Source organism: Lissotriton helveticus, chromosome 11 (assembly GCF_964261635.1).
Source record: "Lissotriton helveticus chromosome 11, aLisHel1.1, whole genome shotgun sequence".
NCBI classification, from domain to species: Eukaryota; Metazoa; Chordata; class Amphibia; order Caudata; family Salamandridae; genus Lissotriton; species Lissotriton helveticus.
This window is the reverse complement of record NC_136072.1, coordinates 653796014-653820295: the sequence shown is the minus strand read 5'-3', so window position 1 is coordinate 653820295 and position 24282 is coordinate 653796014.

Here is a 24282-nt window from a genome sequence, read left to right as displayed (position 1 = left end):
TGAAAAGCATTCGCTTTCCTCTAGGTATGCTTTCCTTTATTCCTGAACATTAAACTTTATCGTGTTAAACTGCAGCTTGTCATTTTTTGATCTAATAATATATTGCAGATTTCTACCAATTCAAAAAGTCACTGTTCTCCCCAGAGTGTCCGGCCAGGGAAAAAAATAAAGTCCTTCAGTAACGCTGGAAACGTTAGCAGTGATCCTGTTGTAGGTAAGCATAATAAAAGTAGCCGAGAGAACAGTCGTCATATAAGATGGTACCTCTCTTTCTCCCTAGTGTAAAATTGTGACGCTGAAAAAAACTACAGAGAACTTTAACGATGATGGTTTATTGCAGCCAAGAGAAGATAATAATTTCATACAATTGGAATGGTAGAGTCCATCTACTACCTTTTCTGTTATGCGATCCTTGCCTTATTGTTTAATCTTTTATAGTCTATCTGTGTTTTCCTAATTTTATATTAATATCTTTAGGATCTCCCTGTCATTTGGTCTACTTGTCTCTTATCCTCTCGTATCCTCTATTATCAAGAAAAGCAATTATTTGTTTGGTTATTTATCCTCCATTTGTCAACTGACCACACTTAGACCATCCATGCATAGTTATGTTAAGTCAATTCTTGGACTTAAAGCAGAGGCCTCCATTCGATTTCTTACATCTTTGGATTTTCGATTGCATTAAATATAGGACATAGCTATTCTGTACAGCTTCCTTTTCATATTTTGAGCAAAATACCGATGTATTTTCTGTATTTTTTGTATAAATCTTTCTTTGTTTGTTGTCTTTAACATTATGTTTTATGCTTATTTTTTATCTGTTAAGAGAATAGGATTTTTCAACTTGAATACTAAATTGTACTCTTAATTTACAGAAAATTTGAATTCTGTCTTGAGAAAGGCGCTGGTCGCCGAAACGCGTGTCGACACACAACCTACATTCCATTGTTAAAAGAATTCATAAAGTATTGTCTTATTTAATCCTTGACTGCAATTCATAATTTTAATTGATATGGTTTTATAATTCTACAAATGTTTTTTTCAATTAAAATTTATTGTCTGTTTTTCAATTGATGCACTTGTTTATGTTTATATTTTATGAATTATAAAATAGTCTGTATAATAAAAATTAGTTTTTAACTGGAAGCGGTTCAGTCCTAGTCTCTGTCCTACCACCATTGAGTGGGCAATCACATGTTACCGCCTAGGTTGTTTTCTCCATTGTGACTAAGGAATGTGTGTACAGAAATATATGGGTACATCAATTGGAATGCATTTCCAGGAGAGAAGTCTGCCGTCAGGGCCTGTTTTCTGTTGTTCGTTGTCTGTGGTACAGTGTCGGGTGGCTATTGTCTGTGCTCCGGTGTCTGGTAGCTGTTGCCTGGGCACCCAGGGGTGTATTAATCTTTGGAGCAGGAAGAATGTCTCTTAAAAATAAAGTTACAAAGTCAGTTGAGCTCTGAAGTACTCAAGCGACTGGTCTTTTGAAAGTCTTTTTAGAGTCCTGATTAAAGGAATGGTGGGCTGCGGCAACGTTGGTGCACTTACAGTTCAATCGCTGACCTGTAGAATAAGAGCTGTGGGTCATAGGTTAACTTGGAAAAAAACATTTGTTAGGCAATTTATTGGAACATTCCTGTTTCACCTGTAAAACGCTCCTGCTTTATGGTTTTACTGGGGGGCTATATGGTTTTCTTGAGGAGCGAGTTTTCCTATCTGGATTGGATGGAAGTGATAGACCTTTTAATGGCACTGGGGGGGTAAGCTAATTTCAGTGAACATTAGAATTTTGGGGACGACTGGAGATTTTTTAACTAATTTTATTGCGACTTGTATTGTGGATTTTTCCCACCTCTCTTTCCTACAGCTGGGACACTATTTAGTCTGCAGGTTATTCTGCTCAAAGTGCAATGTTCTAACAAGTGCTAAGGCGTCCTTTTTTACCTATCTGGGCTGTGTGCAATTGTGATGGGAGGTGGATGTTTAATTTGTTACTTTAAGTTTCATTTGACATGTGGGTGCCCCTTGGGTCTTTGCATGTGTCGTGGAATGAGGTTTCTCTAATTTATGCTGAATTTCCGGGTCTCGCCCTTCTTCTGGATTGGTTGAGAACCTTTGGGCTCTTCTGTGTGGGTCCCTGTGAAAAGTTGGCCTGGTATATGCTGTCCACTAATTAAAGTGGGCACCTTGCACCAGTCCAAACAACCTTATGGTGATTTAGGAGGTCAAAGATAACCTTAGAAAGCTTTCCAAGTGGAGCTGTGGAGAACAGCCTTCAGGCTTAGTCTTGAAGAAATGTTAAGCAGCTTGTTTTACCAGAATGCAACCTTACAGTATTGGTTAAATGAAAGGAGAACCACTCAGTAGTTATAAAAATATGTATTTATTAATATAACACTCTCTAGTACAACACAGTATCTGCTACATGCAGATAATCAGAAAGCACACAATACTGAAGCACAGAAACAATAGTAAAGAGCACTACTACACAGTGGGCTCCAGGGGGAGACACAACTATATACTAAAATAGTGGTATAAGTACCACAATTCGAGTCAAGACAGTGTCTGCAGCAGGGGTCTTCAAACTGTGGGGCGCGAGCCCCAGGGGGGCCGTGGAGCGATTCAAAGGGGGTCGCGCCTTCCCAGTCACACTTCTGTCAAGGCCCGAGGGCTTTAGCCCTCCCTCTTCCCCCCTCCTTTGTCTCAGCCAGGGCTGTTGTACTGCTGGGAGCTCAGCCAGAGGTGTAACACATGCCCCCACAGCTCCTGCATTGCTGGGGGGGGGAGTTCCAGGGGGGCCCTCAGCACAGTCCAGTGAATGCCCCGCCACCAGAAACCCAAGGCTGCATTCTCATGCTAATGCCGGGCGCCTCGGGGTGGGGGCTAATGGCTGAGTACCGGGCGAGGTGCAAGTCTGCACGTGCTGCTTCTCCATCCTGACAAACAAATGTGGCACTTGACCCCCTGACCTCCTTAGGCTGAACACGACACCGTATTCGATGCAACAAGTCAAATCAGGATTCTTTTATTTCTCAAAGCCCCTACAAGTATTACAAAGAGGAACATGCAGTAACTGAAACAAAAAACAAATACAGGTGACTTTGCATTTAATCGTTTGGGAAGAGAATGAGCCATTGGACTGTGTCTGGGAGGACAAAGTAAATGCTAACACCAGGAAACAGGAATTACAGAATATTGATTCTTATCAGGCGAAGTACAGAAAATTGAGGTTGGTACATAACAGTGAGTTTCTTAACAATAGCTGAAGATGGCATGCGTTTGTAAGACATGATGTTTGTATTAACAACGGTTTGCAGGGAAATACAGATTTTTGGGAGTTTCACCAGCGAGCAAACAAAATGCACCTCTAATTCTTTTTTGAGACTTTTTTAAAACAACTAATGTAGCCAGGGGCTGAGACAGATGTTTTTCCAGCAAAAGGTCAGTTTATTTGCTAAAAAGTCATAAATGATGTTCTTTAAATGAACGAGAATTAGTGCCTATGCTTTTTAGTGAAAAGGTGGTGTATTGGGGAGTAGCATAAGAAATAACAAAAGGTTCATCACTTAAAAAGACATACAATTCCTGTTCAAGAAGAAAATATCACCTAATTTGAAATCGGGGCTACAGGAATGGCATTGTTACAGGACTCTTAATGCACCTTCTACCGACTCAATATTCATTTCACACATTCTTGCGAGTGTTTCTAATGCATGGCTTTGCCCAGCTTATCACTTGACCTGTTTACATTCCAATAGCATTGTACAAGGATCTAAAATGGTGACCCAAACATCACCAAGGCCCTTAATTACAAGTTAGCAGGTTTTAGTTGTGAGTGAGTGTGTGGAATCTTGTTTTCAGCTGGTATTCCAACAACTAAATGTGTTTGTTCCTGGCATGGGGAGTAACTATGCGGACCAACGAGTCCCAGACAAAAAACCTGAATGTTTTCTCTGATTTGGGGGACTGCTACACTGACATTTCCACCTGCTCTCAGTAGTTGAAAAATTTCAAGAGAGGGGTGGAGCAAAAAGCCATCCATAGTTAGTAGCCTGGCTCGGACAGTATTGTTTACCATACTTTGGCTCTCATTGCAAGATGGCAGAGCAACACCACAGGGTTGCAATTATGATAAATACAAACAGTGGTACGATTGCTACCCCTAAGCCCATACTTGATACTCATGTTAGATGGACAATTGTACCTTTGAAAGTGGAGCTACAGCATTTGAATATAGTTTCATTTAATGATCCAATGCACAAGGACGTTTTTTCATTGCAAAAATAAGGTTGCCAGTTAGTTTTTAAGAGGCACAGTATGATAGATTTTCAAGGGGTATGCTTTACCTTGGGGTTTGGTAGATCCATAGAGATAAATTCATCTTGACTTGAACACTTACTCCATTTAAAGCAGGCAGATTTAAGCCTGCCACTCGGATGGACTATCGTTTAGTTTCAGCTGCTCTTCCAGATCTTAAAGTTAGCTACGAACTGGCTTCTGATTCTAGATTCCTAGGATATTGAGCCAATACATTTACTGATGGAGATTGGAGAAAACTTTGCTCTTAGAGAAATAACTTATTTCTAAAATCAAAGCCTAAATATTAGCTGAAGCCCCACTGGAGGTAGAGATTTGTAAGAGGGAGACAAAGATACCCTGGAGGTCCCACCCAGCAGAAGCCCCACTGGAGGTAGAGATCTGTAAGAGGGAGGCGTTGATGCACTGGAAGTCCCACCCAGCTGAAGGCACAGGCCTGTAGGATGGTGGTGCAGTGGCGTAACACAGGCCCCCGCAGCCCCCGGCGATGCGGGGGGCTGAGTAGCAGGGGGGTACTCTCGTTTGAGAGCTCCTGGTAGAATCCAGAGCTGGGCCCCTCCATGCACCTTGCAGGGGGGTCCCCTCAAATATTGTGACGCCACTGGGCTCAGCTGGGCAGTGTCTGGAGTCTTATCTCCATCAGGCCCAAGTTTTTCACAGATCTTTAAAGACCATTTACATATTTACATGCCTTTATAAGCTGGTTACAGAGGCTTAGTTTTTTTCCTGGTTCCAGTATCCTCTTGGTCCCCACTCTGCCTATTCCTTACATTTGTATTTTACATTTACTGCTGTAATGTGACAATGCATTCCATGAAAAGGAATATAAAGTAGGGTTGCCAAAAGAAAAATGCCTGCTGTGTTTTGCTTAAAGAGCCTGCAAAGACCTCCTCTTGACACTAAATAGACTTATAAATAAAAAAAAGAATGTATGCATTCGTTACGTGACTTTTCTGTCTTTGTTCTCTTTAATTATCAGTCATGGATCATTGAGGCAGCTCTAGAACACAATTAAAAGTGCTTTCTATTTCTATTTGCTGTTTGAAGTTCGCACAGAAAGGTCCTGAAAATATGGCTTTAAGTGACAGCTTATTTTTGTACCGTCTGGGCCATCAAAATAATGAGCTGGAAACCCTAACCATAGGACTGGAAGTTTGTTGCAGGATCAGCACATTATTTATTTCCTCCACCCTCGATCCCCGATTAATGCCATATTAGCAATAGTTTAACTTAGATTTTAAATCCTACGCCGCCGTCCATAACATTCTGAGTTACTTCAAGTGTCTGGGAATACACCCTGCATTCAGACAACTCACTCATTCTCGCCCTTCACTTTCACGCTCACCCTGCACTCACAGCGATCACAGTGCACTTAGTATGAATGTGTGCCACCTCACCCTGCAGTCACACAAGCACACTACTCATCCTGCACTCAAAACAGAAGCCCAGCAGTAATCATACATTCATTCGTCCCATTCTGAACTTGCATTCGCACCCAAATTTATACGTCACCTCACTCACCCTGCAGTCACTCCTCTTACCCTGCTCTTACTCTTACACTGTTGCATCGCTCACTGTGCACTCACATGGGCACTCTTGTCACCCACACAGTGCAGAAGGTTAATGTGCCTGCTACAAAGAATATGTACCATGCAGATCACAGAAATGAGTGTGAGTAAACTGGGAGTAGCGCTATAAAAAAATGAAATAGTTGTCAGAAAGGTGCTATAGAGAGATGAGTTGCATTATTGGTGAGTGGCAGTGTAGGAATCCATGGAGATGGGTGAAACGGGGGTGGGGCACTAAAAAATACTGTTGTACCGTGTGCAACCTTTTCTAGGACCAGCCCTGGCTGGAAGTGTTAGCCCCCTCATCCAAAGTTCTGATCTAGTGACGCCCCTGCTTCTGCCTATTATTATTATTTACATTTGTAGTGCGCCAGAGTTACCAAAAGATGTCCTTAGGCTAATAACCATCTTCTGCCTGAAGGCAAATGAGAAACACACAGGAGAAGGAGGAGAACCAGCCTAATGGGGTAACCTACAGAGCATTGAGAAAGGTTTTTATATCTTCCGAAAGGATAATATATTCTTGGTGGAGCGAAGCAAAGGAGGGTGCAAGTTCCATAACTGCGCGGCCTGCACAAAAAACAACAAGACAGACAACTCATGCCTTCTTGAATTAGGGAACAATAGGAAGAGTGGCACTGGTTGACAGGAGCATACAGGTCCGACCCCTATGCTTGGTGAGGAGACATGAGAGAGGACAGCAAGGGAGTAAGAGAATTCAATTGAAGAGGTCAGGGATGAGGAGAAATGTGAATTGCCGAAGAGAAGTGCAGACATGCAAGAAGTGAGTGCAAACCAAAGGTGAGGGCTTCTGTTAGAACAAAGGGGAGATGTGAAAGATGAATGGGGGGACTGTAGAGGTGTAAGATACAAATAGACAAAAATTTGAATGGAGAGACGAGGTGAATGAGAAGTGCTGAGGGGCACGGGAGGTGACAGGCCAGAGAGGCCATGAGATAAATGTGAGAGACTGTTAGAGAGGAGGGCAGTGAAAAGACAGAATGACAAGAGGTGATTAAAGGTGAAGTGAGAGGTTGAATGGGGAGATTTCAGAAGTTGTAAAAACGGATGAAAGAAAATGGCCTGCAAAGTAAAAGAGTGATCCAGGGTTGGGAGAGGAGAGAGGGATGGAAGGGAGGGGGTGAGAGGAAAGCTGCTTGGGTAAACTGCTTAACTCTGCACAAAACCACCAGGATTTCAAGGGACCCCTGCTTCTCCCAGCCAGGGGAGCTTCTAATGTGGCAACACGTATTCCTGCGGAGTGGAAGGCCCTTCACAAAGGTTGACTAGAAATCTTTCTGATGTTAATTGGTGTATTTTGGTTATACACTGGTACTGATGGGGTGAAATCTTTCCTCAGTGTTACTGTGTGTAAAAAAAGTCAAAATAATGAAGCAATGCTATCCTAAAATACGTGGCATCACATAACATCTTTTACATTTTCTCCCCACACAATTTAGTCAAGCCTGTTGCTTAATTTGGTCCTCACCGCCTCATAATTCCAGCAGCCCTGCCTAAAGGTTTAGAACTTTTTGTCAGGAGGGGCTCCATACGCCTCAAAATGTTGACCGGGGGGTCTCGGCATCCAAAAGTTTGAAGACCTCTGGTCTAGAGGATGTAGAATCGCGGGGACTCCAAGGAACCACCCAAGGTGAGTAAGAAGGGACCCCACGGAGGACGGGTGCAGTGCGGGAACACGACTGAGTGCTCTGTACAATTCTATGGGGAAGTTGCGGTTGAAGTTTCAAAGTTTAAGGACCATTCTTAGTGGACTTAGAAGAAACCCTTTGGACATTAGGAGGTTGGAGAGCCACCCCACCCATGGATACCGTAGTACAAAAATTACCTATCCCAGGGAGGCCGGGTGCGTAGGTCTGAAGTGGCGTTGGAAACCGCCGTCGAACCCAATAGAGGACTATGAAGAAGAGCAGCTGCTGGAAGGAAGAAAAGTATATGTTGGAATCCAAAGGTGGATTCTTTTTGACAAGTACCTGAAAGCAGAGGGGACAGAGTATGGGTCACTCAGGAGTGACCAGGGGCTCGGTAGATAAATTCCCACCGATGTCGGGTGTGCAGGTGCATTGAGGGAGTCCTTAACTCTGCAGCCACCGGGACCAGGAGATGTCGAAGGCAACCAGTAGCTGGATACCAGCTGGCCCACAAAGGATGTTGAGTGCTCAGGTGACGGTGTACGGCAGGAGCACCAACAAGCCTTGGTAACAGCAACCCATGCAGAAAGTCAAGGAAAGTTACGGTTCGGACCAGCAAGGTCCACTGGACTCATCAGAGCAACGGGAGTCAGGGCCACCCTGGAGCACCCAGGGGAGCCCAAGAAAAGTAAAGTTGACCCACAAATGGACTCATAGCCCAGAGGCACAGGAATCGGGAGAGGACATCAAGCGATTTCTCAAAGCAGCACTCCACAGAGCACTCGGTGCGAGGATGCTGGAGTTCTTTGTAGGAAATTATGCTAGTGGTTAGGGCTACTTGGAGCTCAGTGCACATGTTCAGGAATCGCAAACAAGCATAGGCACTTGCAAATGAACGTATGAAAAGTGGTACAAGTATGGCAGCCCCCCACAAGGGATTCTGGTCTCAAACGTAGTGAGAGAGCAGTTCGGACCTCGATAGACAAAGAAACCCACCTCCTGTGTTGCTGAAGCCATTGGAGTCCGTAGCGACTGAGGAGCAGAAGACCAGTCAATTGAGATGTGGTGCCTGCATTGGCAGGGGAGTGACTCCTTCACTCCAAGGGAGATATCTTCGGTTGTCCTTAATGCTCCACAGGTCCTGCACAGAGCCTGTATGGTGCACAGGCAGAGACAAAGCTTCAGACTAAGAGGGAGACAAAGTTGGATCAAAACAAAGTCCAGCGAAGTCCAGAGAGTCCAGACAGTCGAAGTTCAGTGGTTTCCGGTTCAGAAACTTGCCCACGTTGAATCTAGGGTCCTACAGCCAGGTAAGCCCTTTTGTAGCCATGGGAGAGGGTTGGACAGATTTTGGGACAGTGGGGAGGTTACTCCCATGTCCTTTGTCCAATTTTGCGCCAGAGCGGGAGCCGACGGCTCCCAGAACTGGTTTGAACTGAACTACGCACAGGGAAACCAAATGTTCCCCTCATGCAGACTTACGGTCAAAGGCAAGCACACCCACCCAGGCCTAAAACACCTGGGGCCAGATATACGACCTCCAAAATAGTGCATCGCAAATTGCGAGTCATTTGCGACTCGCAATTTGCGAGGCGCTGTTTTGCATGTACAACAGTGTGTTTTACACTGTTTGCGATTCCCAATGGGGTCGCAAATTGTGAGGCTCATGAATATTAATGAGCCTCTCGCAATTTGCGAGCCCATTGGGAATGACAGGCCCTCCCAGGGATGGTGGCCTGCTGGGCTCAGCAGACCACCATGTCTGGGACTGCTGTTTTAAAAAGGCATTTTTTTTAAAATGCAGCCCGTTTTCCTTAAAGGAAAATGGGATGCATTTACAAAAGAAAAATTAAACTTTTCAATTTCATTTTTTTAAGGGCAGGCAGTGGGAATTGGGACCACGACCTACTCTTAAAAAATATTTTCCAACATACTCACAAAGGGGAAAGGGTCCCCTGTGAAATCCTTCCACTTTACGAGTGGTTTACCACCTACTTTAAGTAAACTGCGAGTGTTTTGCGGTCGCAAATGCTATTACCCTCCCGTTTGCGGCCGCAAAAAACGGTTGCACATCTGTCCCTAAATCCTGTCTGGGATGTGGTCACACCTTCCTGTGACAGGATGCCTATTGTTCTGTCTTCCCCTGCTCCAGCCTGGCTAAGCACAGGAGTGCAGAAATGTGTCTCTGGTCGGCAGCAACCATTTTGGGCTACCCAGGAATAGCAGGCTGGTACCAGGAACACCAGAGACCACACAAAGTTTGTGTCTGATGTTTGACACCAAACACAATAGGGTTACTTGCAGCCATTTTAGAGTTGGTAATCACGCTGTTGCATAAAGCCACTCTATATGTCGTAAACGCTGATGCACTGACAACCCGGGAAAATGGACTCGGTAGGCTTCAGGAATGTTCTGGTCATGCAGTGGCACCCTTTCACTTACAACCAAGCACCCTGCCTTCAGGATTGTTAAGGCCTGCTATAGGGGTGACTTATAGGTTTTAAGTGTAGAGACCCTTACATATAGTAAACCTATATCTAAAGTAAGTGGTGCATGCACCAACTTACACAGGCTGCAATGGAAGTCCTGTAGTTCCATTTTGCATGGCTTCTCATGGGTGGCATAATGCATGCTTCAGCCCATGGGAGTCCCCTGGGGTACCTAAGTATGCCCTGGGTACATGGGTACCACATACTAGGGACTGACAAGGGTACCTTAGTTTCTGGAGTGTACCTAAGTACCTGACATAACATTTTAGGCTGAAAGCAGATAGACTGGGGTCCCGATTAGCAAGAGTCCAGTCATGCTAGTCAAAAACAGTATCACATGAAGCAAAAAAAGTGGAAGTAACCATAAGAATCAGATCCTACTTTCCTACAGTCGCTGTGACCTGTTCCCCTCCTTGTTCATTGCCATTTCTAACAAAGGATGCCAAAGGTAGTTGGAAGGCCATGTGTGAACCCCTTGTTGGTGACCTGCAGTGGGAAAAATGGCTGGTACTAAGTTTACATGCAGTGTTTTTTCATCAAGTCATGAGTCCCATTAGGTCTTTTGGTGTCCGGCCTGTTGGAGGTAGTGTAAATGAACATATTAGGACTTACCAATGGATCGGGCCCATGAGCTGGATTCATTTTTTGGGGCTCTGAGGATCCATCGCTGGGATGCTGTTCTGTGGACCCTGTGGCTTGAACATGGATAGTGCTGGAATCTAGCCTTCCACTTCTTTGAATGCCACCTCATGGGGCCCCATGAGTGTAATTTTGACCCACTAGGCATAGTTGGCATGCCCACCCCCATACCCTGGATGTGAGCTGAGAAGGTGGTCTACAGAGAACCTCCTCCTCTCGTCGCTCCCCTCTCCCACGAACCCAGGGTGTTACAAATCTATCGCTTCTGGCAAGGTGTGATCCAATGGGTTGACCTTAGAAGATATTGGAAGTGTTTTGGGGGAGAGGAGGATGGAGTCTGGTGTGCAGTTGGGAACTTATTTTTGGGTGAGTAAGCAAACTGGAACAGCTGCTCGCTGGTGGATTTATCTACTGACGCGTGCGGGTTTAGTGTGAGGCCCGTGGAGCTCTAGGGTTCTTTCAACACCCTTCACCAAATGCCTGGAAGGTCTGGTTACCACCACCGGAGCGTTCGCCCAGTTTTGGAACTACAAGTGGGCCTCCATTTGGAAGAGGCCTGAAAGACATTGGAGAGTGGGGTCTTTTTGATCTGCGGCATGACCTAGTGGTATGGGCACAAGGATCTGGGTGCCGGCTTTCATGCACCGGTGGGGACCGCCCTGTTCCCTCAACAGACTGCCTTCCACTGGGGGCATGGTCAGCCAACCCGCCATGGGGCATCAACAGCCGAGAGGGTTCTGGGCCTCCTTTTGGCATCTGGATGGAGAACTCTAGCATGGATTCCCCGTCGACATAGTACGGCTGCCCTGAGGTTTTCCTGGGTGAATTGAAAGGTTTTGAATTATCCCAGTGTTTAGTGGTAAATTACAAGTTTTGAGTTATCCCTAATGTTGTTGTTAAATTAAAGGCTTTGACTGTTCCATACTAGCTTTTTTAATATTTTCTTTTTATTGATGACAACATTAGCGTGTTACAATTGCAGTTGCAAAATACAATCAGTTCAATGCATTTACAGTGAAACGTTCTAACAGCCCTATCTCTATCATTCATCACTTAGGAGACTGCAACCATTTATCAAGTTTTATTCTCTCTCTAATGCAAAGCTGGATGCAGTGCAGCCTGTGGGGGTTCACATATATTCCCTCTATATTCATTCCATTCCCCACATTTCTTTAACCATTTTTTGGGGCAACCTCTCAACTCATATAGAGTTCTTTCTATTACCTTGCACCAGTCCATATCTCTCTTCCATGCTGTCAATGTAGGTGCTTCTTGTGCTTTCCACAGCCTGACATTATTACGATTAGCCCCTATCATCCCCAGCGCCACCCAGGGTGTTCTTTGCCGTTAAGGACTGTAGGCTCCAAACGTTTTATCTTGGGTCCTATTTGTGCCCCCAGCACCTCTGCCATACACTGGGTCACCTCTGCCCAATACCGTTTAATGTGAACACACTTCCAAATTATGTGAATGAAGGATCCCTCCTGCCCGCACCTCCTTTACACTCAGCTGTATCTCTATACTCCATCTTTATCAGAGCTGTACCTGATAGATAAGTTCTATGCAGAACCTTGAGCTGCACCAGCCTTAGTATTGAGGAGATTGCAATTTGCCCAAGGGAATGCCAAGGCCTCTTGCAAATCATTGTTCTCCAAGCCTGCACCTTCTTCCTCCCAATGTTTTCAGAGTTGTAGGTGGGGGTCAGGCATGTTGTTTATTACCTTCCTATATGTCATAGAGATCGCCTTGGTAGGCGTGCTTTTTTCAAGGATCCTGCCCTCGAGAGGGGAGGACTCTGGGAGTGATTGCCCCTGCAAAATGACCACCTGGAGAGTGTGTTTGATCTGCAGGCAACATTATGCCTCTGTCTCAGCCATCTCATACTCTTCCCGCAACAGTGCAAAGGGGATCACCACACCCTTTTTCCATAGGTCCCCGACCCAGGAGAATCCAAACAAGTCCCAATGATCGTAGCCCTTGGTGTTTCTCCGAGTGCCTAATATTTCCGCATCCCACAGGGAGGTGGCCTACATAATTTTCCCTTCCCATCCCATGCTCTTATTAACAGTGTGCCATACCTGAACAGCATTTTTAGTTGAGTCTGTTCATTTTGCTATGCCTGGATTGGAGTGCCTTTGAATAGTTACCACCTGGGAGGAGCCACCTATCCATTTTGTAACTGGGGTCCAATATGCATCGGTTAATAGCTGCTAATTGAGCCACCCAATAGTATCTTGTAATATCTTGGAGTCCTATGCCACCATTGTACCATCCCCTAACCAGTTTTTTGCCGCAATACAAGGTGGTTTCCCTTCCCAAAGTAGTTCACGCTTTAAATGGATTTGAAATAGTCTGCATGTACCGAACCCTGTGAGTTTTGTGATATAAACAATAAGAACATTAAGGACAGTGGAAGAGATTTCCAGTAAATAATGTCACTCTTGAGTCTGCGCAGTGGGGGCAAGAGGTTGTGCTCATACTATTGTATGGGGTCCTTGGCGACATATATGCACAAATATTTGAATCCGTCTCTTGCCTCCCCAATTACAGAGCCCCTCAGCAGCGAAGGAAAATCACCTCTTAATAGGTAAATTACAGATTTGGACCAATTTACAGTGTAGACCGAATACTTCCCAAAATGTGTGGAAATGTGAAGTGCTCTATTTATTGAGGCACTTGGTGATGCCAGATATAACAGTACGTCATCAGCATACAGGGAGATTTGATCTTCCCAGCCCTCCGCACAGCAAAGCCCCCTCATTATTGGGTCTTTGCTTATCCATAGTACTAAAGGCTCTAGCATCAAAGCAAAGAGCAGTGCCGAAAGGGGGCAGCCCTATCTGGTCCCCCTCTCCAAATTGAACACTCCAGATTTCATGTTATTTACCACAACTTGCACCATAGAGTCCAAAACAGAAGCTTTATCCAGCTGATAAAGTTGGGACCCAATCCTATTTTCCCAAGTACTGCAAACATATATAGCCATTCAATAGTATCAAATGCCATGGTGGTGTCGAGGTACACCACCACTGCATCTTCCATTGTTGTATCTATTCTCCCCATTACACCATGTAGACTTCAAAGATTGAGTGAGGTATTTCTTGCTGGCATAAAGCCCGATTGGTCAGGGTGTACCAGTTTTGCAATGACCCCAAGCACCCGGGTGGCCAATAATTTAGTCAAGATTTTTACCTCTGCCTTGGGCAGGGATATCGGTCTGTATGAGTAGCACTCATTTCTAGGTTTACCACTCTTGTGGACAAACACTATGGTGGACAGTCTTTGGTCTGCCGAGAGTTTCCCTTTTTCCCTGACTCTCCAAAAACATCTTGGTGAGGTGTGGTGCTATCTTGCTGGGGGTTAATTTATGCAGTTAGATGAGTATACCATTTCGGCCGATTGCCTTCCCTGACCGCAATTTGCTAATTGTTTGCTCCACTTCTGTGTACGTGATGTTGTTTTCTAAAATGGAGAGGTTGTCTGCTGAAAGGACAAGGAGGGGCATGTCTGACAAAAGGGAGTCCGCTTCCTCTTCTGTTGAGTCAGTTCGGGACTTATATATGCACTGAAAATGGTCCGAAAATCTATTTGCTATTTCTTGTGGGTCAACTGTGACTCTGACTCATCCCTCAACTCAGCCACAAGTCTGTTGCTTTGTTCTCGTCCGTCTAGCCACGCCAACAGTTACCTTTGCTTTGTCCCCTTCTGCGTAGATCCTACAAATTGTGGCCCTGTGTTGTATCCATGTAGTGGCTGTGATGAGACCCCTGAACTCTTTTAGATTAATCTCTAGCATGGTTTGATTTCTACTATATCCTCCCCTCGTACTCTCTCTTCCAAGTGCAAGATGTCTATTTCTGACCTGGCAAGGTTGGCGGGTTTCTCTTTACAGATCCCAGCATTCTGGGAGACTGCGTGGCCTCTGATCACTGTATTAAAGGCTTTCCAGAGCAATTGCGCTGACTCCACTGATCCCTAGTTCTCCTGGAAATAGAGCTCTATTTCTTGGGAAACTGTCTTTCTATCTGATTGGACTTACAGGAACCAGGGATTTATCTGAGCCATTCTTCCTAACTGTGGTTTTCCCTCCTCTACTAGAGCCAACACTGGGAATGGTCCAAAAAACCCTTTGCCAAGTAGCAAACCTCTTTGATTTGTCCCACCTGGTTTGCAGGTACTAGTATGTCATTTATTCTGGAACGACTTTTATAGGCTCCCAAGTGAAAAGTGAACTGGGCTTCAGCAAGGTAAAGGATATGCCATGCATGGATTAGTCCCATGGCACCTATATAGTCACAGAGAAGTGTTCGTGAGGGGGTACCTCCCTTGGGGGAGACCAATCCAGCTACCCCAATATGATGGAATTAAAGTCTCCACCCAGAAAGAGCAACTACATAGGAAGAGCAAGCAGCAGGTCTCCCAGGTCTTTAAAAGCTAAGGCGTGGAGACCGGGCAGTACATATATGGATATTAATGTGATAGTTTTGCCTTCCCATCTTCCCGAGGTTGCCGTATATCTGCCCTGTTTGTCGGTCCATGTGCTTTGAATGATCATTGGGAAGTTTTTGTTTAGCATTATTCCTACCCCTCTGGATCCCGCGCTAAATGCCAAATGTGCCACAAGTTTGTACCACCACCTAGTCAAGGCCCCACATATGTTTCCTACAAAATGCATCTCCTGCTGGAGAAATACATCTGGTGAGTGTCGCTTTATGTATTGATTCAAAAAGGGGGTGGTGATGGACAGAGTATCTGAGTTAATCAGAACACTCCTACCCAGTCAAGAGATCAGGGCTTGATCCATCACCGTTTTTTAGCTCACTGCACCATCCCAGTTCAGAACCTGGCTATATGCAAATTAGTCTGTCCCTGGCCCAGTGCATCATTGGAACAGGGCAGACCAAACTACCAAGCCAATTCTTCACTGGAAAGGAAACAAGCTTCCGGGGACCGGTTTCTGGCATTACAGCCGTCTTCGGCCCAGCTTGCTTGAATCCTGATGGTGCAGTGAGCAAGGGACTCATGTCTGAGCATACCCTTCCACACATATGGTGGCCAAAATAGTTTCAAAAAGGGGGTGGTGACGGACAGAGTATCTGAGTTAATCAGAACACTCCTACCCAGTCAAGAGATCAGGGCTTGATCCATCACCGTTTTTTAGCTCACTGCACCATCCCAGTTCAGAACCTGGCTATATGCAAATTAGTCTGTCCCTGGCCCAGTGCATCATGGGAACAGGGCAGACCAAACTACCAAGCTAATTCTTCACTGGAAAGGAAACAAGCTTCCGGGGACCGGTTTCTGGCATTACAGCCGTCTTCGGCCCGGCTTGCTTGAGTCCCTTGCTCATTGCACCATCAGGATTCAAGCAAGCCGGGCCGACGACGCCTGAAATGGCAGAAACCGGTCCCCGGAAGCTTGTTTCCTTCCCAGTATAAGAATTGGCTTGGTAGTTTGGTTTGCCCTGTTCCCATCATGCACTGGGACAGGAACAGACTAATTTACATATAGCCAAGTTCTGAGCTGGGATGGTGCAGTGAGCTAAAAAACGGTGATGGATCAAGCCCTGATCTTTGGACTGGGTAAGAGTGGTCTGCTTAATTCAGGCACTCTGTTCATCACCACCCCCTTTTCTGAATCATTTTGTCCACCATAAGCGTGGAAGGGTATACTCAGATGTGAGTCCCTTGCTCATTGCACCATCAGGATTCAAGCAAGCCGGGCCGACGACGCCTGAAATGGCAGAAACCGGTCCCCGGAAGCTTGTTTCCTTCCCAGTATAAGAATTGGCTTGGTAGTTTGGTTTGCCCTGTTCCCATCATGCACTGGGACAGGAACAGACTAATTTACATATAGCCAAGTTCTGGGCTGGGATGGTGCAGTGAGCTAAAAAACGGTGATGGATCAAGCCCTGATCTTTGGAATGGGTAAGAGTGGTCTGCTTAATTCAGGCACTCTGTTCATCACCACCCCCTTTTCTGAATCATTTTGTCCACCATAAGCGTGGAAGGGTATACTCAGATGTGAGTCCCTTGCTCATTGCAACATCAGGATTCAAGCAAGCCGGGCCGACGACGCCTGAAATGGCAGAAACCGGTCCCCGGAAGCTTGTTTCCTTCCCAGTATAAGAATTGGCTTGGTAGTTTGGTTTGCCCTGTTCCCATCATGCACTGGGACAGGAACAGACTAATTTACATATAGCCAAGTTCTGAGCTGGGATGGTGCAGTGAGCTAAAAAACGGTGATGGATCAAGCCCTGATCTTTGGACTGGGTAAGAATGGTCTGCTTAATTCAGGCACTCTGTTCATCACCACCCCCTTTTCTGAATCATTTTGTCCACCATAAGCGTGGAAGGGTATACTCAGATGTGAGTCCCTTGCTCATTGCACCATCAGGATTCAAGCAAGCCGGGCCGACGACGCCTGAAATGGCAGAAACCGGTCCCCGGAAGCTTGTTTCCTTCCCAGTATAAGAATTGGCTTGGTAGTTTGGTTTGCCCTGTTCCCATCATGCACTGGGACAGGAACAGACTAATTTACATATAGCCAAGTTCTGAGCTGGGATGGTGCAGTGAGCTAAAAAACGGTGATGGATCAAGCCCTGATCTTTGGACTGGGTAGGAGTGGTCTGCTTAATTCAGGCACTCTGTTCATCACCACCCCCTTTTCTGAATCGCTTTATGTATTGAAGCACTACTCCCCATTTGAGCTTATCTCCCAGCCTCTCGAATATTATCAACACCCCGAGATAGTATAGCTAGTGCGTTTCCATACATGTTGCAAACGAATTGCATGATGCCCCCTCATGCTGTGAATTAGTGTCATTTAAACTATATAACAAACATAACTGTAACCCCAAGACCCCTCCCTGCTTCCCTGCAATCTGGGCTGAAAACCACCTCTATCCACAACCTTGCAGAGTGCCCATGTAGAAACTCTATTAAAGAAAGTGGGGGGAGTTTGTTCTCTATACCTTCCACAACCGCCAATGTTTTACAGTCAGATTCCACTATGCCGCTGTGAGTAGAGTGTAGTAGAGCCCCTGTAGGCTGGAACCTACTGTACGATAGCCGATGTTGTACCCTGTGTTTGAACAGCTTTGCATTTACTTGTTTAGTTCTACAGTCTCACTCTTCTAAGGCTTTTCCATCTTTTTGCTGCCATGGGTTTGCATCTGGTGCTGTCTGCTTGTTAGGGGAATGGACACTTCTCTGCCTGGAGCTCTTTCCATTGACCGGCCTCCACCCGTCCAGCCATTCCTGTTGCAATTCTGGAGTATAGAAAAACCATGTCCTCCCTTTTGCCTCCACACGCAATCTTGCAGGGAACAGCATTGAATATTTAAGTTCTCTTTCTCGAAGCTTACTTTTGGCTCCCTAGAAAGAGCATCTCTGTTTCTGCACATTGACAGGTTTTGGCCTTCCATCTGGCACGCGATGTGCCCTCCCCACCAAAAAGAAATAAGATAGGTTTTTAGGATGTAGGTGTATGGTGATAAGGCTTCCACAAAGAGGTCTGGCCTGGGCCCATCTGCTCGCTCCAGCACTCTAAAAATTCGGACATTGTTTTGGCGCGACTGCCCATCATAATTGTCCAGTTTTCCATCACTTTACTAGCTACTTGCAGGTCTTTGATTTGTTGCTGCATCATTTTTTAATCATGGCTGAGATCCGTTGTGACTGTTTCCATCACCTTTAACTTTTGGCTCATTTTATGCAGTCCATCCTACTTTCAAGCAATGTACAGACCCCGGTAATGGCATTCATAATATCTTTCAGAGAGGGGTCATCTGACTCCTGCTGTGTAGTTGAATTCATTGTTGCATTCTCGGCTACATCGATCTCTGCAGTTTTTGACAGGGCATACTTATCCAGTTTTGATTGGTGGGTACTCTTAAGCCCTTTGCTCCCGGACATCACCCGATTTTACCTCCGGAGGGGAAGGGGAGGGAAACAAAAGGTCTTTCCTAGTCATGGTTTCATGACTGCTGGGGGTACTACTCACCAACTGCTTTTAGAGCACCATTGCTGTATGCCCCCTGCGGCCTGTCAGGGTTCCCCCCAGGGAGTCAACTCAGATCTACAAGATCGGAAGGACTCCTGCACTCTGATTTATGCTTCTCCTGGTGGTTTGTCGGTGTGCAGTTGATGCTTGCTTTGGCTCCCCCCCCCGAGTAAACAATCCGGCCTGGGGCCAGTGGTGTATCTGCTGTGGGTGTGCGTATGCTGTTTTCGGGGTGACCACCCACTTCAAGGCTATCTCCTCCAATTTGGGCAAGAGCTGTAATTTCCCTCTACCATGCTGCAACCTCCCAACTCCACAGTATCTGCATTAATGGTCTCGAATGTCAACTTCAAGAAAGTGCTATTTGTAACTGGCTGACTGCTAGAGGATAGTATGCTGATCAATTAAGCAGCCGGGACCCTCCTTGTTGGGCTTGATAGTAAGAGGGCTTCCCTTCGGGATCCTCTGTGGGGCTGACTATTGATGTCAGCAGCTCCCTGCCCTTTCCCTGCTTACTTGCTGTCTTGTGACCCGTTCCAGCTCTTTTTAGCACAGTCCTGTTGCTCGGATCCCCAAGGCATGGGCAGTATTTGCTAGTTTGTTAAGATTTTGAGAGGGGGGGTTGTGCTTCTCAGCTGTACTGATGACCCCCCTCATGGCTCCTTTTTTGTGCTGTTCTGGTCGTAACCTCCTGCGGGGCCCAGGCCGCACTGCACCACTCGGTCGTGCTCCTCTGTGGGAGGGGATGGAAATTGCCCAGCGCAATACCTGTCCGGCTGTGGGAATGGCGTGTTGCTACTGGTTGCGGCGAGCTCCCGGGAACCTGCTGCTTCCCTTCGTTCGCCAATCCCCCCAGTGGTTTTACTTTCACGCAGCTTTGTCTCTTACACAAGCCTGTGTCTTCTTGCAAGGACTGGGCCTCGTTTCTTTACTTGGCTCTGCTCAGGTGGTAGAGGCGGCAATTAATTTGTTTAAGCGCACTGCTATCGGCACTACCTTTACCGCAACAACGGTCAGATAATTTGGACGGATTTAGTGGCGGTGGGGGTCATAGACTGCGGAGCTCTTCTACCCCGCGACCACCTTGGCTATGAGTAGCCACTTCCCAACTGATCAATACTGTTGTTGTTAAATTAAAGGTTTTGCATTATCCCTACTGTTCAAATGTTTTCTTTTTAACATTTGTCGGGGGTTTCCTGCAGTGGGTGTTAGAGGTATGCTTGTGCTGAGACTCTGGATTCACTGCATGTTTGTGGGGTTTTGGGGTTTGTTCTGTGTGTCAGGATTCTGTGGAGGTAGCCCTGATAACAGACTATTCCGTTCATGGCATACTTTTAGGTGACAATGTGCAACCTTGTGGTTTCTTTGGAGACAGTAGTGACACTCTATTATAGGTTGAGGCAGCCCACCCTTTGGCTCTCTGTTGAGAGCATTCAGTTGGATTCCCCTGGAGCCCTGTGACTGAATTATCTCCCAATCAGGCGCCACCTGAATGATTGTGGTCTCCCTGACCCCGTTGAGGGTGCTTTCACCAGTTTCTTGCTCACTCCCGCAGAACCACGGGTTGTGAATGTAGGAGATAGCCTGTCCACTTCAGGCCAAGAGATTTTTTCCATGCGACTGGCAGGGACAAGTCCCTGAGGTGGTGTCCTGATTGTCAGACAAATCGCCTTCCCTCCCTTGGCTATTTGTCTCTGCCCTATATTGGAAAACAAGGAGGGGCTCCCAGTGCGGAAAATACACCCCTTTGCCGGGAACTGCTTCACCTGGACTGCCTCCTCGTTTGAAGAGGTGTCACGGTGGTGGTGGAGGCTGAACCGGGCAGCCCAGAGCCAGCTTATCCTCTGGGGATTTGATTACCCGGTACGTCTGGAAATCCAGGGTTTCTGGTTCCCTGCGTTCCGTACATGCTACTGCTTTGGCCATTTCTTACAAGCGATGGTGTGTGCGACCAGTACACTGTGGTGCTAGTCAGAAATTTAGGAGGTTTCCCATATGACCCTGGACGGCTCCCTCAAGGAGGGCTTGACAGCCTGGGAATGTCCTGACTAATATTCTTGAGGTGTGGGTGGATATTTTTGGCTTCTGCTCCAGGGGGTAGACTTCGAGGGAGTAGCAGGCTACAGTCCCATCCTCAGTGAACTGGATGGACATTCTCAGTTGGACAATAGGTCCCGTCTTAGTATATTGGTCGAGGAAGAAGGATCGAACAATAACTGTTCTCTGATCTTATATCCTTCTATTTCCAGTTCAAGGGGTTCAGTGAGAGAGACCTTAGCCATGGATCCTGGGATCCTCTGTATCTTAGTGTTGGTCTTTGATATAGGGGCTGCTCCTTCCCGTAGGCATGACCTTGCCACCCCTGTATCTACCAGGAAGTGGTACAGTGTTTTGCATATGAGCATTGTGACCATGGGGCCCTCCTCAAGGCTGGCCGGGGCTGCCAGGGGTTTGAGCATGGTTTACTTGCCTTGGTGGTCTTTGTGAGTGCTCCCTATTTATTTATTTTTATTTAAGAAGTTTTCTATAGCGCTGTCCAGACCCAAGGGTATCGGAGCGCTTTACAGTAGGAGCATAGCATATAATCATCGGATACATGATATAGGAGCGATGTAACAACGAATGAGTGTCAGAGTAAAGAGCAGCGTATTGTAGTGCAGAGCCTTATTGGCTTCAAGATTCTTCTGAGTCTTAGGATTGGAGCAGAGCTCGATGATTACTCACTGTCCAAAGTTATCCACTTCCTAGGGAGCGGTTGAGGAAAAGGGATTTGAGTTGTCTTTTGAATTCCACAAAGGAAGGCAAGGTTCTGAACATTCCTGCTGTTCTTTTCCTTCTGATTTTATGTGGGATGAGTAGGAAGGAGTTAGAGCTTCTCAGATTCCTGGATTGGCCTGCTTTTCTGAGTTTTTTCGCCAGGCATTCGGGTTTGCCGGTATGAAGGGCTTTATGGGTTAAGCAGGCTGTTCTGAAGCTACTTCGCATTTCTACTGGGAGCCATTTGAGTTCCTTGAGTGCAGGGGAGATATGATCAGATTTTTTGATGCCGGTGATCATTCTGGCTGCCTCATGTAGTTTTGTTTTGATGGGGGCCAAGTGCGATTTAGGGATTCCTGTTAGGACTGCGTTCCCATAGTCCAGTCTTGACAGTACCAGAGATTGGGTGGCCAGTTTGAGATCCTTGGTTGAAATGTACGGTTTTATTTTGTTCAGTAGTCTGAGGTTAAGGAACGCACTTTTGGCCGAGTTCTTAATGTGTCTCATCATGTTCAGTTTTGGGTCTAAGGTGATGCCTAGAGATTTGACAGAATCTGCTAGAGTGAGATTCCCCTTGAGCGCATCGATAGCCTTTAACCATTCGGTGATTTGGAAGTCATCATCCTTGTTCGAGATGAGGAGCGTCTCGGTCTTGTCAGGATTTAGTTTCAAGTGGTTGCTTGTCAGCTAGTCTTGTACATCTTTCAGGACATCATTTAGTCTTTGAATGTCTTTGAGAGAGGTAGTTTCCAGATAGATCTGCGTATCATCCGCATAGAGGTGGAAGCGGATGTTGGCTTTTCTGAGTAGTTTGGAAAAGGTTCCATGTAGATGTTAAAGAGTTGTGGAGAGAGCACCGATCCCTGGGGGACGCCCTTGTTGACTTGCTGGATTTCTGAGGTAAAGTTTTTGATTTAGATTTTTTGCGTGCGATTGTGGATAAAGGAGGAGAACCATTTGAGAACTACCTCACCAAGACCAGCTCTTACTTGGAGAGCACTTATGAGGAGTTTGTGGTCAACAGTATCAAATGCTGCCGACAGGTCAAGGAGAATGAGGAGGCAGCATTTGTCAGAGTCTAGTGATCCATGGATATCGTCCATGATGTTGAGAATCGCGGTTTCTGTGCTGCAGCCTTTTCTGAAGCCAGACTGGTGGGGGTCCAATAAGTTGATGTTGTCCAGGTGCTGTGTTAGTTGATGTAGTACGCATCTTTTGTGTGTTTTTGAGAGCAAGAGGAGGTTTGACACAGGTCTGAAATTGTTCAGATCTGTCGGATCTAGGCCGGGTTTTTTCAGTAGGGGGTGACTTGCCCCATTTTAAGGCAATCAGGAACCACTCAGTTTTTTAGGGAGCTATTTATGATTTCGCTCCAGAGCGCTGCAAAGGCATGCTTAATTTTTTTGATCAGTAGGGGAGGAAAGGGGTCTAGGACATGTGCTGAGGGTTTGGAGGTGGAGATCAACGTGATTATCTCCATTTCTTGAACTGGACGGAAGCTGAGCCAGGAGTTGGGAGAGGAGCAAGGAGAGAGAACATGTGGCACAACCGTGATGCTCTTCGTGAGGTGTGAGTTGTTGATGTCTAATGATAGTTTGATTTTTGAGATCTTGTCGTTGAAGAAATGGGCGAATTTGTCACAGAGTTCTTTGGACGCCTGTACAGATGCGGACACTGGCTTGGAGGTTTGCTGTCTAATGATGCTATAGAGCTCCTTAGGTCTGTTTTTGGCACTGTCTAGTGCCTCGCGGAAGAAGCTGGATTTCTTGTTTTTTATGTGGTTGTTGTACTTCCTACGGGCTGATTTAAGTTGATCACGGAGGATGGAGGTTGGGTTGTTTCTCCACTTTCTTTCTTTGGCTCTTAAGTTCCTCCTTTCGGTGTTGAGGTCAGAGTTGAACCATGATCTGGATGGGATGGCTCTGCTCTTTTTGAGCTTCAAAGGAGCTATTTTGTCAAGTAATGATGCTAGCTCAGTATTGTACCGGTCGGTGAGGTCGTTGGTGGAGAGGTGGTCTTTGATGTAGGGGAAGAGTGAGCTTATCTGATCTTCCAGGATTCCCAAGGGAACTTGGGAGAAATTTCTCAGCCATTTGGGGGGATCTTGTGGGGGTGATTGGGAGAGAGTGGGGTGATTGATATGAAATAGGATCATGTGGTGGTCTGACCAGTCAACGGGGAGTATGTGGTTGACAGTGATTGTGTTTTTTTGAGCAATGATGGCATCTAGTGTGGCTCCTTTGTAGTGTGTCTCCTCTGTGCAGTATTAGATTAGATTGTCATCACAGAGCAAACTGGACAGCGATTGGGTTAGAGGGTTGTTGGTCTCGTTCCACCGTAGGTTCAGGTCAACGAGAATTAGATTATTATCACCAAGTGCACCTTGAGCTATCAGGTCAGATAGTTGTTCTCCAAATGCGGCGTTTGTACCTGGGGGTGATAGAGCAGGTGACACAGTAAAGAACCACTAGTCCCCTGGGTTCTCAGGCAGAATTCTAGGCTTTCTCCTTTGCTGTTGGACTAATAGGAGTGGGAGCCTTCCTCTTTGCTGTTGCTAGCTCTGTGGTCATGTATGGTGTGTGTTGGGTCCACACCTCAAATGGCCCACATTCTTAACAGGTTGCATGTCTCTCTCTTGGCTCTCATGTTTGGTTTAAACGAATGATTTGATGAGTTCCATGATATTGGTATCAAATTTTCCACCTGCAGGCCAGGGGAAGGCATGGCCCCTGGTATGGACATGCCACCCACAGCTGTGTCTCTCTTGTCTCCAAGCCTGGCTGGGTAATTTCACATTTGTGTGGTCTAGTGGAGTCTCCATGATGAAGTCGGAAGCTTGTTTGTTTTACGGGTTTTTTA